Raw genomic sequence first — 18,678 nt, 5'->3', positions numbered from 1 at the left:
TTCCCTTCTGTAACATTCCGGTCTCATTGAGATGAGTGAATCGGTCCCATCGAGTTTACCTGACCAACTCTCTGGTTAGCTTATTACCAAAATCGGTCCCACCGAGTTTGTGTAATTGGTCACACCGAGATTACGTTATGCCCTAACCCTAACCGTATCGGTCCTACCGAGTTGCATCTTAGTCCCACCGAAAATCCTAACGGTCACTAGGTTTGCTGAATCAGTCCGACCGAGTTTAATCATTCGGTCCCACCGAGTTTGGCAAATTGTGTGTAACGGTTAGATTGTGTGTGGAGGCTATATATACCCCTCCACCCACTCTTCATTCGTGGAGAGAGCCATCAGAACATACCTACACTTCCAATACACATTTTCTGAGAGAGAACCACCTACACTTGTGTTGAGGTCAAGATATTCCATTCCAACCATATGAATCTTGATCTCTAGCCTTCCCCAAGTTGCTTTCCACTCAAATCTTCTTTCCACCAAATCCAAATCCTGTGAGAGAGAGTTGAGTGTTGGGGAGACTATCATTTGAAGCACAAGAGAAAGGAGTTCATCATCAACACACCATTTGTTACTTCTTGGAGAGTGGTGTCTCCTAGATTGGCTAGGTGTCCCTTGGGAGCCTCCAACAAGATTGTGGAGTTGAACCAAGGAGTTTGTAAGGGCAAGGAGATCGCCTACTTCGTGAAGATCTACCGCTAGTGAGGCAAGTCCTTCGTGGGCGACGGCCGTGATGGAATAGACAAGGTTGCTTCTTCGTGGACCCTTCATGGGTGGAGCCCTCCGTGGACTCGCGCAACCATTACCCTCCGTGGGTTGAAGTCTCCATCAACGTGGATGTACGATAGAACCACCTATCGGAACCACGACAAAAACATCTGTGTCTCCAATTGTGTTTGAACACTCCAAACCCTTCTCTTTACATTCTTGCAAGTTGCATGCTTTACTTTTCGCTGCTCATATACTCATTGCATGCTTGCTTGATATGTATTGTGTTTGTTAAACTTGTGCTTAAACTCCACTTAAACTTAAGAATATTAAAAACTGCAACTCTTGGCACTTAGTGTCTAATCACCCCCCCTCTAGACACCTCTTCTCGATCCTTTCAGCGGTTTTCAAATTCTCACGAATAATGCGAACTTGATCTTCTGCTTCCTGAATCATATCCGGCCCAAAGAATTGGCTTTCACCGGTTTCTGACCAGTTCAAAGGTGTTCGACATCTTCGTCCATAGAGAATCTCAAAAGGAGCTTTCTTAAGACTGGATTGATAGCTATTGTTATAAGCAAACTCGGCGAAAGGAAGACACTTCTCCCAATCCATACCGAATGAGATAACACAAGCTCTAAGCATGTCTTCGAGAATTTGGTTAACCCTTTCCACCTGACCACTTGACTAAGGGTGGAAAGCGGTACTGAAAGAAAGATGGGTTCCCATGGCATTCTGGAAACTTTCCCAGAAATGAGAGGTGAAAAGACTGCCACGGTCTGAATTGATCTCTAGTGGAACACCATGGAGTGACACTATTCGGGAGAAATATAAGTCAGTGAGCTGACTAGTTGTGATACTCTCTTGAATAGGTATAAAGTGAGCCACTTTGGAGAGACGATCAATGACTACGAAGATAGCATTATTTCCTTTCTTGGTCCTGGGAAAGCCGGTGATGAAGTCCATACCAACTTTGTCCCATTTCCACTCGGGAATAGCTAAAGGTTGAAGGGTGCCAGCAGGTCTTTGATGCTCTGCCTTAACGCGACAACAAACGTCACAATTGGCAATATACTGAGCGATTTCTCTCTTCATCCTAATCCACCAGAACCTCTAGCGTAGGTCCTGATACATCTTTGTACTACCGGGATGAATCGTGAGAGGGGATTCATGGGCCTCCTTAAGGATCAGTTGCTGCATCTGTTGACATTTGGGAACCACCAAACGGTTTCCAAAGTAAACAACACCTCGTTCATCCATAGAGAAACAGTCGGCAACTCCCTTGGAAATATTTTTCTTGATCCGGGAGATTCCCGTATCATGCTTCTGAGCCTCTATGATTTGATCCGTAAGGGTAGGTTTCGCCACCAAGGTAGAAAGGGAACCATGAGGAGCTATGTGAAGGTTAAGCTTACAGAATTCCTCATGGAGGGGTGGTTGACATTGTTGCAACATGAGGCTGTTGCACTAGGATTTACGACTTAAAGCATTAGCCATGACATTGGCTTTGCCTGGGGTGTAGGTGATTCCTAAGTCGTAATCCGAGATCAACTCCAACCAACATCTTTGTCTGAGATTCAGATCCGGTTGGGTGAAGATATACTTGAGACTCTGATGGTCAGTGTAGATTTCGCAATGGTTACCAAGAAGGTAATGTCGCCAAGTCTTAAGTGCATAAACTATGGCTGCAAGCTCTAGATCATGTGTAGGATAATTTTCCTCATGTGGATGCAACTGTCGAGATGCATAGGCAATCACATGACGATCCTGCATAAGAATGCAACCCAGTCCTTGACGCGAAGCGTCGCAATAGATAACAAAGTCTTTAGTGAAATATGGTGACATGAGTATGGGCGCAGAAGTCAGGCGTCTTTTCAGTTCCTGAAAACTATGCTCGCACTGTGGGGTCCACTCAAACCTTTTATCTTTCTTGAGAAGTTCCGTGAGGGGTTTGGCCACTTTGGAGACGTTTTCAACGAAGCAGCGACAATAACTGGCTAGACCAAGGAAACTCCTAACTTTCTTGACCGTTTTGGGTGGAGTCCAATCGAGAATGGCTTTAACTCTCTCAGGATTGACAGCAATGCCCTTACCAGAGATCATGTGGCCTAGATAGGTCACTTCTGGCAACCAAAATTCACACTTGGAGAACTTGGCATAAAGGCGGTGCTCTCTGAGTTTTTCTAACACAAGTCTAAGATGTTCGCCATGCTCTTCCTCGTTCTTCGAATAAATAAGAATATCATCGAGATAAACCACGACGAACTTATTTAAGTACTCCATGAAGATCAAGTTCATCAAGCGGGAGAAAGTAGCTGGAGCATTGGTTAGGTCGAAAGACATCACGGTGTACTCGTATTGACCATAACGAGTGACAAAGGCCGTTTTGGGGATGTCCCTATTTCTGATTTTGATTTGGTGGTAGCCTAACCTCAAATCCATCTTGGAAAAGACTGAGGATCCAGCGAGCTGATCATACAGGTCGTTGATCCTGTGGAGCGGATACTTGTTCTTTATCATGACCAAATTAACGGGACGATAACCTACAACCATCCGATCCGTACCATCCTTCTTCTTGACGAAGAGGACATGACAAGCCCAAGGAGAAGAACTGGGACGGATGAAACCGTTTTGCAAGGACTCATCATGTTGTTTCTTAAGCTCGGCTAACTCCAAAGGTGCCATCTTGTATGGTCTCCTAGAGATTGGAACAGTTCCTGGGATAAGTTCTATGACAAACTCTACATCTCTGTCAGGTGGGACACCTGGCAGTTCTTCTGGAAAGACATCCGGGAAGTCACGGACTACCGGAATATCTTCAAGGTCTGGAAGAGGGCTGGCATTAAGAGAATAGAGTTGACGCCTTGCAACTCTAGTGGAGACAGTGACTATTTTGCCAGATGGATGTGTAAGTTGAACAGATCTAGTGTAACAATCGATCTTGGCATGATGAGCTATCATCCAGTCCATGCCCAAGATGATGTTAATATCTGAGGACTTGAGACATATCAAAGAAGCAAGGAATAACAGTCTGTGAACAAGGATTTCATTACCATGGCTTACCTTCGAGGTTTGCCATTTGGAACCAGGAGTCTGGATTATTAGTGGAGTTGGCATATCACAAAATGACATGTCGTGCAACCGAGCATAAGCTTCGGATATGAAGGAGTGGGACGCTCCAGTATCGAACAGAACTGAAGTTGGGTGACAATTGACAAGAAGCGTTCCCAATACAACGTCGGGATCATCTTGAGCTTCTATAGCTGAGACGTGGTGCACACATTCTCATTCAGTGGTGGCTGGCTTGGTATTGATCATCTTGCCTGATGGCTTTTCACAGCCAACAGACCTCTCATACCGGGGTGCAGTATAACTAGATTGAGGGCAGTCACGTGCATAGTGTCCTGGTTCTCCGCAGGTGAAGGAAGTTCCTGAGGTAGGACGTGGACCTACATTGGCAAGTGGTCCACTAATAGGCCTGGGTGGAGCATGTTGCTGAGTTAGGTGAGGCGCCACATCGGATGGCCTCGGTGCATATCCAGGTGGAAGAGCTGAGTTTGGAATCCAAATCCGTCACCTCTGAGAGCGAGAGCGGGAGGAAGAACCTAGATCATGGTTGTGCTTACAAGACTCCTCGTAAGTGAGCTGAGCTGTCTCTGCATTAATGGCCTTGTTCACAAGAGCCTGGAAGGTATCACAATGATGCAGGTGGAGATCACGATGCAACTTAGGGTTGAGACCCTTCCGGAACCTAGCCTGCTTCTTGGCATCCGTGGACACTTCTTCTGTAGCATAGTGGGCGAGGTTTTCAAACTCTCTACTGTAAGCATCAACAGGCAGCTTACCCTGGGTAAAACTACAGAACTCTTCCCTCTTGCGGTCAATGAGAGCCTGAGGAATGTGGTGCTCACGAAAAGCCTCGGTGAAACCCCTCCAGGTAGGAATCTGGCCAGCTAGAAGCATAGCCTCACAGCTCTGCCACCAAATACTAGCATGACCTTCCAGGTGATAGGTAGCATAGGTGACCTTGTCACCTTCAGCTACGTTCACAGAATGCAACTTGTGAGTGATGCTCCAGAGCCAGTCATCTGCATCGAGTGACTCAATGGAATGATGGAAGGTGGGTGGTTTCAGACCAATGAAGTCGGTGATGAAAACCAACTTCTTACGCTGATGTGCGGTGTTCTGCTCAATCTGTGCCAGCAAGCGGTTAGTCTCACGCTTGTTCCTCACGGAAGCTAACAAGAACTCTGCCATCAAAGGCTGGTCAGGAGGATCATCATCCCTACCATCTCTGTGGTTCTTGCTATGAGCAACTGAACCTCGGTTAGCAGACGTCATCCTGGCACATAAACCAAGGAAACAAGGATGGAATTAGCATCGACATAAGGATGCGGAATGTAATGCAAAAGCATTGGAAACTGTTGAAATCCTAGGACAATTCTGGCAGCATAATGGTTGTAAATGCTCAAAAAGGATTTTGAGACATTCATCAAAGGAATAGCATAATCACTCAGCATCATAATATCAAGGTTCTGGGTCAAACTGATGACACATGGAAGTAGTAGAACTGAACAGAGACACAAACCCAACAATCCTAAGACTTTACGGTTTAGTAACACGTCATCCTGAGAGATAGAGGAGAAGCCTAGTCCTTAACCCTCATTGAAAAGAAGAGGCTAACTCAGAAAAAATGACATGAGGTAAAGGAGTTAAAAAGAGCGTTACGTTCCCTTCCACAAGCAATTCCCTTATATAACTAAAACATTTCTAGACTCAACTTCGACCAGTTTGGCTTGGTAATCCTACAGTCAGTCAGGCTCTGATACCAACGATGTCGGGACCCCGATCCTAAGTCACACCGATCTAGAATGTAACACATCATATCACTTTGCGGCCTCACGCACGGTATTCCCACGGGTGCCACCTTACCTGGCCTGGGACCGTTTGCGCCTTTTGGCTCACGTATATGATAGTGTCGCTAGCATCCATATGACAGAGAACCCGACCGACATGACTAGTCGTGAACCCAAAGTGGCACTAACTTACAGGGACAGGCATACATGAATCAACCTCGAGCATGTAGGTCAACAGCATATGAATCCGGGCTGTAGCAACTGGGCTAACAGGACTCCGGGAACCCGGGCTGTAGCAGGCTAACAGGACTCCGGATGTCTTCGCGTGACACTTCCCCGAAGGGACAGACACAGGAACGAAGTGAATCACATGTCGGCCAGTCTAAGTGTTCCGGAGCAGTAGTGTTGGGCTAGCAGGACTCCGGTAAACCGGGCTGTAGCGGACTACCAAGGCTCAGTGGAAGCACTAGACTACATTTCCCCATAAGAGAGGTTACCAAGGATAAACAACTAGATTGTCGGATCCCACACATAGAAATACACATTACACGTACGCATAACATGCAAGTATGTGCTATACAACATGGCATCACAACATAACTCAAACTCATATATATAAAGGCCCAAAAGAGCCACATAGCATTCAATACAAACAGGGGTCTCATGACCCAACATTCAGAGCATATAAGCAACGGAAGCATTACATGTCTGAGTACAGACAACTACAAAAGGAAAAGACTAAGAAGCCTGACTAAACACGACCCTCCCAAGGGTACAAGATCGTAGCTGGGATACAAGCTACTCGTCGAAGTCACTAGTGTAACGAACTGCAAAACATAAATAAGCAAACGTGAGTACGAAGGTACTCAGCAAGTCTTACATCAGAACTATCTACATATGCAACATTATCAACAAAGGGGGTGGTGGAGTTTTAACAGCAGCAAGCCAGCTTTGACTCAGTGGCTAACCTATACTACGAGTATCAGAAACATCTTTGAGGTGAGGAGACGCACACGAGTCCACATATTCACCATATATAAACTCCATTATGGATCCATTTCCCGTCTCCCTATGAGAAGGCCATCCATAGCACTCACGCTTATCTTGCATATTTTAGAGTATCCACTTCAAGTTGTCTATGTACTACATAAGTCCTCCAAGTTTCCATATCCGAGGAAAACGGCTATTCGAATAGATAATGATAACCCTGCAGGGGTGTACTTCTTCACACACGCTCTCGCCACTTATCGCCCTGTACACATCATGTACCTCGGCAACCTTCAAGCGGAAGCTGGGAGAGGGTGTCGGCCATGACTTGACTAACCACACAAGTCTCTCGTCCAGGTTTATCTCCTATTCGAGTTCCATCCACAAGGAGTTCCGGCCGAAGTCTCCAGTACGGCCCCAAACGATGTGTGCAGGGTTCCCAAGCCCACCATCCGGGTGCCACTTGGTACACCGTGCCATGGTGCCTAGTCTGTCCCAAGCCCGTCCCGTCGGACACCACCTGGTAGACAAGTAGCACTACCTACAAACACCAGAAACTATTTGCAACTCCTGGACAGAGATCAAGTGGATTAATAAGCCAAGAGGGGCCGGATAACCGGAACCCAATGTGTGGTAGTAACTAGACTTGGATAACATACACAGAACTTAGTGCTTAGGGACGGTTCCAATGAGACAACCCACCATGTACTCCTATATGGCCTCTCATCGCTACCTTTACCAAAACGTGTTCACACACTTAGCCTTTATCGGTAGGACATGTTCACCACTCCGATTCATTCCTGATGAATCAGACCTGACACAACTCTAAGCATAGCTGGCATAAAGAAAACAAGCATGGACGAGTAGGCACATCAAGGCTCAAGCAACTCCTAATCATGCTAGTGGGTTTCAACTATTTACTATGGCAATGACAGGTCATGCAGAGGAATGGGTTCAACTACCGTAGTAGAAAAGTAGCAGTTGAATCGTTGTTGTCCTAATGCAGTATAAGGAGCAAGAGCGAGAGAGTGGGATTTATCGAAATGCTCAAGGGGGTTTGCTTGCCTGATAGACGACGAAGGGGCACTGCTCCTCTGACAGGTACTCGGGAACACCTTCTGGAGTGGGCGAGGAGCACGGGAGAGAGTGAGCGATGTCCAGGGTCTGTGGCGTCGTCCTGGGCGTCGAGGCAGCGGCAGGAAGCAGGAGGTGGCGGGGCGCATGCTCGCGCGCGGCGGCCATGCGCGCGCTGTCCTCTTGGCGGGAGGTAGGTGGTGACTGGCAGAGGCCAGTGGGCTGGGCCTCTGCTGGGCCGTGGTGGGGAGCCAGGTAAGTCAGGTAAGTTTTCCTTTTTTTTGTTTTCTTTTCTATTTCTGATATTTGTGGTGGGATTCCTTATGACCACTAGTTATAATATACCACAGGCCCTCACCAAATTCCAACATTTTTGCAGCCTTTTAAAATATTTATATTATTTTAAACAACTCAAATTCAAATACATATGGGTTCATTCAAAAATCCAAAATGTTTAGAAAAAATGTGCATCACCTCTGATTGTTGTTTCCAACATTTTCCAAAGACCATGAACATTTTTGAAAAGCATTTTGGGTTCATTGAAATTCCATTTTCAATTAGAACCTATTTGAATTTGCTTTGGTGCTAGGGTTTGAAACATTCCCCATTTCAAATTCATTTGAAACTTAAACATGATGCATAAAGCAAGCCTAGGTCATACCAGAACTAGGGATGTGACAGAAGAGTATCTTCAAAATCTTCTGGTGTAGTAGGCGATCATCTGTGATAAGGGGCTCTCCGGGAGAAGTAGTTACGAGAACCTAGAGTCGGATTTAGTAAGATCGTTTAACCCGAATAGAAGAGAGATCAGAGTCCCAGCGTATAGACGAGAAATAAAAGATCCTAATACCACCCAAATGGCGACGTGGGTCTGTAAGACACACAACCAAGTTAGTAAAAAGTTTTGCAATGTCTAGACTCGACTTCGGCCAAGGAGTGTCGAAGGGGGATTCCTACAGGCAGTCGGCTCTGATACCAACTTGTGACGCCCCCGATTTGACTGTACACTAATCATACACGCAAACGTGTACGATCAAGATCAGGGACTCACGGGAAGATATCACAACACAACTCTACAAATAAAATAAGTCATACAAGCATCATATTACAAGCCAAGGGCCTCGAGGGCTCGAATACAAGGGCTCGATCATAGACGAGTCAGCAGAAGCAACAATATCTGAGTACATACATAAGTTAAACAAGTTTGCCTTAAGCAGGCTAGCACAAACTGGGATGCAGATCGAAAGAGGCGAAGGCCTCCTGCCTGGGATCCTCCTAAGCTACTCCTGGTCGTCGTCAGCGGCCGGCACGTAGTAGTAGGCACCTCTAGTGTAGTAGGAGTCGTTGTCGACGGTGGCGTCTGGATCCTGGACTCCATCGTCTGGTCGCAGCAATCGGGTATAGGAAGGGGAAAAGGGGGAACAAAGCAACCGTGAGTACTCATCCAAAGTACTCACAAGCAAGGAGCTACACTACTTATGTATGCATTGGTATCAAATGGGAAAGAGGTATCATGTGTGGACTGAACTGCAGAATGCCGAAATAAGAGGGGGATAGCTAGTCCTATCGAAGGCTACGCTTCTGGCCACCTCCATTTTGCAGCATGTAGAAGAGAGTAGAAGGTAAGTTCACCAAGTAACATCGCATAGCATAATCCTAACCGATGATCCTCCCCTCGTCGCCCTGTGAGAGAGCGATCACCGGTTGTATCTGGCACTTGGAAGGGTGTGTTTTACTAAGTATCCAGTTCTAGTTGTCATAAGGTCAAGGTACAACTCCAAGTCGTGCTGTTACAGAAGATCATGGCTATTCGAATAGATTAACTTCCCTGCAGGGGTGCACCACATTTCCCAACACGCTCGATCCCCTTTGTATGGACACACTTTTCTGGGTCATGCCCGGCCTCAGAAGATCAACACGTTGCAGCCCTAGCAACAGAGAGGTCAGCACACCGGTCTAAATCCTATGCGCACAGGGGTCTCGGCCCATCGCCCATTGCACAGCTGCATGTTGCGAGGGAGGCCGGTGAGCAGACCTAGCAACCTCCATTACAAACGAAGTTACGTTAGACGGTCCAACCCGGCGCGCGTCGCTCAGTCGCTAACGTCACGAAGGCTTCGGCTGATACCATGATGTTAAGTGCCCATAACTGTTCCCGCGTAGTTGGTTAGTGTGTATAGGGCAGTAGCCAAACTCGGATCAAATACCAAGATCTCGTTAAGCGTGTTATCTTGAAGTAACCACGAACGCCGACCAGGGCCAGGCCCACCTCTCACCTGGGTGGTCTCAACCTGCCATGTCGCTCTGCCACAAAGATCCACACAGAGGGCCGTCGGGAAAGTATGTCCTTCCAGCCCCCAATTCATGAATCAACCGCGGGTACTCAACGAGCTGACCCGACTTTAGTCACAACATATATCATGTGTAATAGATATAGTATATACCCGTGATCAACACCTGACGTGATCACGGCCCGATAGTATAGCATGGCAGACAGACAAGAATGTAGGGCCACTGATGATAAACTAGCATCCTATACTAAGCATTTAGGATTGCAGGTAAGGTATCAATAGCTGTTGCAACAATGGCAGTCTATGCATCAGAATAGGATTAACTAAAAGTAGTAACGTGCTACACTACTCTAATGCAAGCCATAGAGAGAAGAATAGGCGATATCTGGTGATCAGGGGGGCTTGCCTGGTTGCTCTGGCAACAAAGAGGGGATGTCAACACCGTAGTCGTACTGGGTAGCAGCGGCGTCGGTCTTGGTGTCTAGCGAGAGAAGAGGGGGAAGAAACAATAAATATTAAGCAAACACATGCATAGCAGTGCATACATGACAAGTAGTGGTGCTAGGGGTGCCCTAACGCGGTATGAGGTGGTACCGGTGAAGGGGGGAAACATAAAGGAAAATATCCCTAGTGTTTCGCGTTTTCAGACAGATGAACCGGAGGGGGAAAGTTGTGTGTTCACTATGCTAGGGATGCGTGGCGGATGAACGGGCTACGTATCCGGGTTCGTCTCGTCGTTCTGAGCAACTTTCATGTACAAAGTTTTTCCATCCGAGCTACGGTTTATTTTATATTGATTTTAAAAGATTTAAATCAGTTTTAGCATTTATTTAATTAATTTAATTTAACATTATCCAGAATAGTGTTTGCTGACATCATCATGATGTCAGCAGTCAACAGGGCGTTGACTGGGTCAAACTGACGTGTGGGACCCACCTGTCATAATCTGTTTAGGTTAACTAGGATTTAGCTAAACTAATTAGTTGATTAGATAAATTTATTATGATTAATTAACTTAATTAATTTAATTATTATTTATTTAATTATTGTTTTTAATTCATTTTCATTTTTTATAACGTTCTGGGACGTGGGCCCCTTGGGTCAGTGGCACAGGTCAGCCAGCGCCACGGCTGGACACGCGGGGCAGGGGCACGGGACCCCGGTGAGGCCATGGGTGGGCGCGCGAGCCGCGCTCGCTGGGAGGAAGCAAGGTAGGGGCGGACAGGGAGGTAGCGGCCACCGTAAACGGGAGGAGGTAGCAGCACTGCGGCAGGCAGCGGGGCGGCCAAGCAGCACCATGGCGTGAGCGCGGCCAGGCCACCATGGGGGAAAGGCGGTTCGGCACGGCGAGGTGCAAACAGCCGCGGGCAGGGGAGCGCCGGACGAGGCCGGTGCGGCATGGAGCGCGGTCGGACAGGGACGACCATACGCGGGCGGTTGCAGGCGCGCGCGATGAGGGTGCAGTGCCGCGGGCAGGGTCTCGCGAGGAGCGTGTGCGGCGAGGTGCGGAGAGACGCACGGGATGGGGGGTCGCTGGGCGCGGTCGAAGGCGCGGCGAGCACGCTTTGGCACGGCGAAGGACGGTGTCGGGGCGCGTGCGGGACAGGGGGAGAGGGGAGGGCGAGGTCCTCACCGGCGTTGGCGGGCAGGGGGTCGGCATGGTTCGGTGGAGCCGTCAAGGGGAAGACGAGGACGGGGCGACGGACAAGGCGGAGGAGCTCTGGGCTGTGGCGACGAGCAGCGACCACGAGGTCTTCGGGCAGGGGTGGTGCCACATGGCGACGTCGAGCGATTGCAGCCCGGTGATGGGGGGGCGACGGAGAGGATATGAGGACGGGGCGGTCCGGCGGGAAGGCGGCACCGGGGTGGGCACCGGCGTCCGGGCGCGGGGCGGCGCGGTCGCCGGGGTTCCCTGCCCCTCGATCTGGATTGGGGGAGGGGCAGAGGGAGCGAGGGGAGTGGGGGTGTCGCCTCGATCTAGTTTGGATCGGGAGGGGGAGAGGGAGTGGTCTCGTGCGGGGAGTGGGAGTGGTTGCCCTAGGGTTTCGGCCGACAGGGGAGGAAATGGGGAGTGCGGTGGGCCGGCCTGGTGGCCCAGAGGCTAGTTAGGCCGAAGCCCAGTGGGGGGGACGGGAGGCTTCTTGTCTCTGCCTTTTTTTAGTTATTCTTTTGTGTTTCATTTCTAGTTTCCTTTTATTTTTTAGTTTTTTAAAATTTACCACTAGCACCTAACTTAGTATTTATAAATATACTACCGCCACATTAATCCTTTACCCAAAATAATTTAATATTTTATAAAATTCAATAGGCATCTATTTCCCTTTATTTAATTGTTTTAACTACTGTTTAATTACTTTAGAGCCTTTATTCTCTTTATCACAGTTTGGTTTCCTCACCACAATTACCTATGATTTATCCGTCACATTTAGAACATTTTAGTTTTATTTTTGGAAAACTTTTGTTGTTTGCCTTAATTTCAAATTTGAATTTGAATCAGTTTTGAACTAACGTGAGATTAACAACAGTAACCATGGTGACGTGGCATCATTAACGCAGGATTACTATAGGTAATTATCCGACCGTCACAATTCTCCTCCACTACAAGAAATCTCGTCCCGAGATTTAAGAGGTAAAGTAAGGGGAAATTTTTGGTTACGAAATTCTAACGAATCTTCTCGGCCTTGGTTGCTCTTCTCGAAGAGGTTGATCCATAGCGTTGATGTCTTCAATTCAATGCATACAGGCATCATGATGAAGTCGTCATTCTTCCTTCGGGGTCTCCATCGTACTTAGAAAAAAGATAAGGGGGAAAGGTCGTGAAGTATGAAGCTCAATGCATGTTAGGTACCTAGGGGCTATCTCAGTGAACGAGGTATAGAGTCACCTCTAGAGTTGAAATTCAAGAAAGTCATCGAGGGTAAATTAAGAAGGTGAAATAAGGAGTTTCAAGCGGATAGGCAACCATTTGTTGCCTGAAACGAAATGTGACAGGGGGTTCAGAGCAATGGGAAAGTATTGCGGCTGGTACTAGAATAGATCACTAGGAAGGTGGCCCGTAAATTACATACGAAGCCAAGCGGGTGGAATAACTTTGGAATCAGGGGTGTGCAGAAGAATCAGGTTTCGATCTTGTGGAACTGTGGGTTATGGGCCCACCACGTGGGTTAAAATTAGAAGGAGTGGTGACATCTTGTGTGATCATGTATGCAAGGCATGTCAGAGGATAGCCTGTCATTTATGTCAGCAACAACATCGGTACCAAGGGGAGGGACGAAGAGAACCATTTTCCTGCTCGTCGAAACGAGGTGGACCAATAGGCAAAGTTCTCGTCCATCGGTGGTTACCAGAATATCATCAACAATAGTAACAGGGTCTTACTGACCGATTTGTACACCATGGTGTTTACATAAGCAAGAGAATATTACTGCTTAGATCATATAGATCACCAATAAGGTTAAACAAAACAATGGAAAGGAAAAGGTGATCATCATATTTAAACAAAACAATGGAAAGGAAAATGTGTTTAAACACATATTTCAGGGATATATCCTTCCCAAGGACAAGCAGAGCATGATATCCATGACAGGATATAATGGAGAAAACTCTTTAGGTACGGGGAGAGAAATTTCCTGACATTACCCATACAACGGTGTTTGGATAACCGAGCAGGAAACATTTAGCATTGGGCTTCAAATGTTCTTGTTGAAAATCGGAGTACCATAGACATGCTTCGAGATAGCATTGGCATGGTCTTCAGGTGAAGATCAGACTTTAGAAACACAAAGGATCCATCAGGAACGGCTTGTAGAATAAGTCTTACAATTTCCTCATGGAAGAAAGGATAGCCTTGCTAAAAAGGAAACGATAACAATAGGTCCTCCGGCCAGGTGTGCTAGGCATGATATCACCTTACCGGGTCATATAAAGACCATTGTTATTACTCTTGGAAATATGTTCCCACCATCATATCTGATTGAGGTTCAGATCTAATTCGTGTCGGGATACCTCAGACTCGGGATGCCTGAGAAGAAAAGGCGCAACACCAATTGATGAGATGACATTGTAAGATTCTCGGGAAATGAACCATGGAAGCGAGTTCCGAAACAAGAGCTCATCATTAAGCCAAGGAGAGGGTCAGGAGGTGGCTGATGGCTCAGCGACCATTCCTCCAGATTTCCAAAAAGATGGGTTTCCACAATCATGTGAACATGGAGATAACATTTGTCAGATCAAATGATATAATGGTGTGCTCAAGGAAAGCATACACAATTGAACATTGATTGATAGATGCACCCGAAATATGGGCTGGGTCGCACGATCAATGTTAGAATGGTGACTAAATGAACAAAAGAAGTAGAATGAAACTATCGACCATTCACTTCCAAGCAATAGAGTTGCTAGAAGTTTTGAATTTACACCTCAAAGTTTGATAGCCGGTATTCAGATTAGAAACCACACGGGGACCAAGAAATGAACGGAGATGGCGAGAAGTAATACTATAACAAGAATTCTTAAGAGGTGGAGCATTTCTCACAACATCCTTGATATAAAAGATGATAATAATCCAAGGTGGAACATAACATAAGCTGGATAGCAAGGAGCTCCATAACAAGATCAAGTTTGTGTCGGAGGGAAGGCAATGATGTCGTCGATGATAATACAAGTCATCGAGGGGCAAGGATGGTATTTCTCATCAAGAATTCAATTGAAATCCTGGAAGACCTCAGAATGTTGATGATTATCACGACACATTTGTCGAGAGGTTTCAAGAAGATGTAACCGATCGGCGATGACATCAAGTCAACAAAATGATGAAACGAAAAGTTATTGAAACCATAGGTACGACACAAACTTGAAATCAAGCTTGTCGTTCAAGGGTAATTTTTATGACAAGGAAGATCGACGTAAGATTAGCTCACCATCGAAATTTTTGCTCCGGGTAGAAGGACCAGGTACCACAGTTAAAATTACCACGACAAGGATATAGCCAGGCAGGCTAGGAATGACGTGATCGAGTTCAAACTCGTAAGTAATGAAGGTTACCAAGAGCTAATTAATCATGGTGCGGACTTGAGTCAGTTATTGGTGTCTTTGAGTGTTTAATAACTCAGAGCCCATGAAAAATTGGAATCAATGATAATGTAGCACTTGATGAAGAACTCATAAGAAGTTATGCGGTTCCATGATAATCTCGAGATACCAGGGGGTAATACTCGATGACAGATCAAAGTAGAGGTTGGACTAGGGTAATGCTCTGCAGAAGACAAGTGCTCAAACTTGCACGAGAAATGGAATCAAGGAGAAACATGGTCGGAACCACGTCCACGGATACAAGATGAACTTATAACAAGGGTATAATTATTTTAAGAGAAGCTTCCATGATAAGGTATACATCGCGTCCATGGGCATGAACACAGGGTTCAAGGTCGACTCCCACTTGTTCAACGTATAACCTTTCATTCACCTATCGCTTTTCAAAAATGACATTAGCTGTTGAAATTTTTACCTGGTGCAATACTAGATGATTATGACCCGTGGAATCTTTCGGGTTTACACAGAGTAAGGAAGGCATAGGTTTCACCCATCAGGGCATCTTATGAACACATACCTCCAACTTTAGGAGCGAATAACTCAAGATTGAAAGTAGAGCATGGTTCACAAAGCAGATGATACAATTTACCAAAGGCATTATATATCTGTGGAAAGACTCACAAGGTTATGGAATATGAAGGACACTGTCGGATAAAATCCAACAAAGGATCCGATGGTCCTCAAGGGATCCGAGGTGAGCATCGGTAGTCAACCATAGGAAGAAGAAGTCAAGGAGATCAGATTATAGAAACAACTGACTAACTCAAAGCTCAAACGCAAAGGAATTATGAATTCCAAGACAAGGGATCAGAAGCAATGCTCTGATTCGGGATGGATAAGTCGAATAGCCTAGGGGTACAATCGATGGCAATTTGGTTGGTCGAGATCCAGCTCATGTTTAAAATGGCGTCTGAGTCAGAAGGATAAATTCCAGGGAACAACTAATGATTGTGTGCATTCTCACACATGTTGAATCAAAAGGATCAGAATGAAAATCATAAAGGTTTTTAAAGTAATTTGCTAGACCAATGGAATTAACTGGAATGCAAGCATGCAAGAATTCCAAGAACAACAGGCTGTTGAGGATTTTTGAAAGATCAAACAGTATTTTGAAGTCTTTTGCGGAACACAAGAACAACTGGGAATGAGTGGATACTTGATGAGTCCGAGGAATTATCCATAAGGGTATTTCTGCGGCAAGGAACTACAAGACAGTGGTACAAGGGATTCTAAAAGTCGGAGAGCAATTCGATGCATCTTGTAACAACAAGAGAAACTCAGAGTAATGGTATGAACAACAAGCGTATGTCGTTATCCATATGGATATATCGGTAGTAGGGAATTGAAAAGGCAGAGGGACAAGGGTCTCGGGAATGATCGAAGAGTATCTTCAAAATCTTCTGGTGCAGTAGGCGATCATCTGTGATAAGGGGCTCTCCGAGAGAAGTAGTTACGAGAACCTAGAGTCGGATTTAGTAAGATCATTTAACCCAAATAGAAGACAGATCAGAGTCCCAGAGTATAGATGAGAAATGAAAGATCCTAATATCACCCAAATGGCGACGTGGGTCCGTAAGACACACATCCAAGTTAGTAAAAAGTTTTGCAATGTCTAGACTCGACTTCGGCCAAGGAGTGTGGAAGGGGGATTCCTACAGGCAGTCGGCTCTGATACCAACTTGTGACACCCCCGATTTGACCATACACTAATCATACACGCAAACGTGTACGATCAAGATCAGGGACTCACGGGAAGATATCACAACACAACTCTACAAATAAAATAAGTCATACAAGCATCATATTACAAGCCAGGGGCCTCGAGGGCTCGAATACAAGAGCTTGATCATAGACGAGTCAGCGGAAACAACAATATCTGAGTACAGACATAAGTTAAACAAGTTTGCCTTAAGAAGGCTAGCACAAACTGGGATACAGATCGAAAGAGGCGTAGGCCTCCTGCTTGGGATCCTCCTAAACTACTCCTGGTCGTCGTCAGCGGCCGGCACGTAGTAGTAGGCACCTCCAGTGTAGTAGGAGTCGTAGTCGACGGTGGCGTCTGGCTCCTAGACTCCATCGTCTGGTCGCGGCAATCGGGTATAGGAAGGGGGAAAAAGCAACTATGAGTACTCATCCAAAGTACTCGCAAGCAAGGAGCTACACTACTTATGTATGCATTGGTATCAAATGGGAAAGAGGTATCATGTGTGGACTGAACTGCAGAATGCCGGAATAAGAGGGGGACAGCTAGTCCTATCGAAGGCTACGCTTCTGGCCACCTCCATCTTGCAGCATGTAGAAGAGAGTAGAAGGTAAGTTCACCAAGTAACATCGCATAGCATAATCCTAACCGATGATCCTCCCTCGTCGCCCTGTGAGAGAGCGATCACCGGTTGTATCTGGCACTTGGAAGGGTGTGTTTTACTAAGTATCCGGTTCTAGTTGTCATAAGGTCAAGGTACAACTCCAAGTCGTCCTGTTACCGAAGATCACGGCTATTCGAATAGATTAACTTCCCTGCAGGGGTGCACCATATTTCCCAAGACGCTCGATCCTCTTTGTCCGGACATACTTTTCTGGGTCATGCCCGGCCTCAGAAGATCAACATGTCGCAGCCCTACCTAGGCACAACAGAGAGGTCAGCACGCCGGTCTAAATCCTATGTGCACAGGGGTCTGGGCCTATCGCCCATTGCACACCTGCACGTTGCAAGGGTGGTCGATGAGCAGACCTAGCAACCTCCATTACAAAGGAAGTTCCGTTACGCGGTCCAACCCGGCGCGCGCTGCTCAGCCGTTGACGTCACGAAGGCTTCGGCTGATACCACGATGTCGAGTGCCCATAACTATTCCCGCGTAGTTGGTTAGTGCATATAGGCCAGTAGCCAGACTCAGATCAAATACCAAGATCTCGTTAAGCGTGTTATCTTGAAGTAACCGCGAACGCCGACTAGGGCCAGGCCCACCTCTCACCTGGGTGGTCTCAACCTGCCCTGTCGTTCTGCCACAAAGATGCACATAGAGGGCCGTCGGGAAAGTATGTCCTTCTAGCCCCCAATTCATGAATCAACCGCGGGTACTCAACGAGCCGACCCGACTTTAGTCACAACATATATCATGTGTAAAAGATATAGTATATACCCGTGATCAACACCCGATGTGATCACGAACCGATAGTATAGCATGGCAGACAGACAAGAATGTAGGGCCACTGATGATAAACTAGCATCCTATACTAAGCATTTAGGATTGCAGGTAAGGTATCAACAGCTGTAGCAATAATGACAATCTATGCATCGGAATAGGATTAACGGAAAGCAGTAACATGCTACACTACTCTAATGCAAGCCGTAGAGAGAAGAATAGGCGACATCTGGTGATCAGGGGGGCTTGCCTGGTTGCTCTGGCAAGAAAGAGGGGTCGTCAACACCGTAGCCGTACTGGGTAGCAGCAACGTCGGTCTCGGTATCTAGCGAGAGAAGAGGGGGAAGAAACAATAAATATTAAGCAAACAGATGCATAGCGATGCATGACATGACAAGTAGCGGTGCTAGGGGTGCCCTAACGCGGTATGAGGTGGTACCGGTGAAGGGGGGAAACATCCGGGAAAATATCCCCGGTGTTTCGCTTTTTCGGACAGATGAACCGGAGGGGGAAAGTTGTGTG

Source organism: Triticum aestivum, chromosome 3A (genome assembly GCF_018294505.1).
Source record: "Triticum aestivum cultivar Chinese Spring chromosome 3A, IWGSC CS RefSeq v2.1, whole genome shotgun sequence".
Lineage (NCBI taxonomy): Eukaryota > Viridiplantae > Streptophyta > Magnoliopsida > Poales > Poaceae > Triticum > Triticum aestivum.
The sequence above is the reverse complement of the archived record's forward strand: the minus strand, read 5'-3'. Positions refer to the sequence as shown.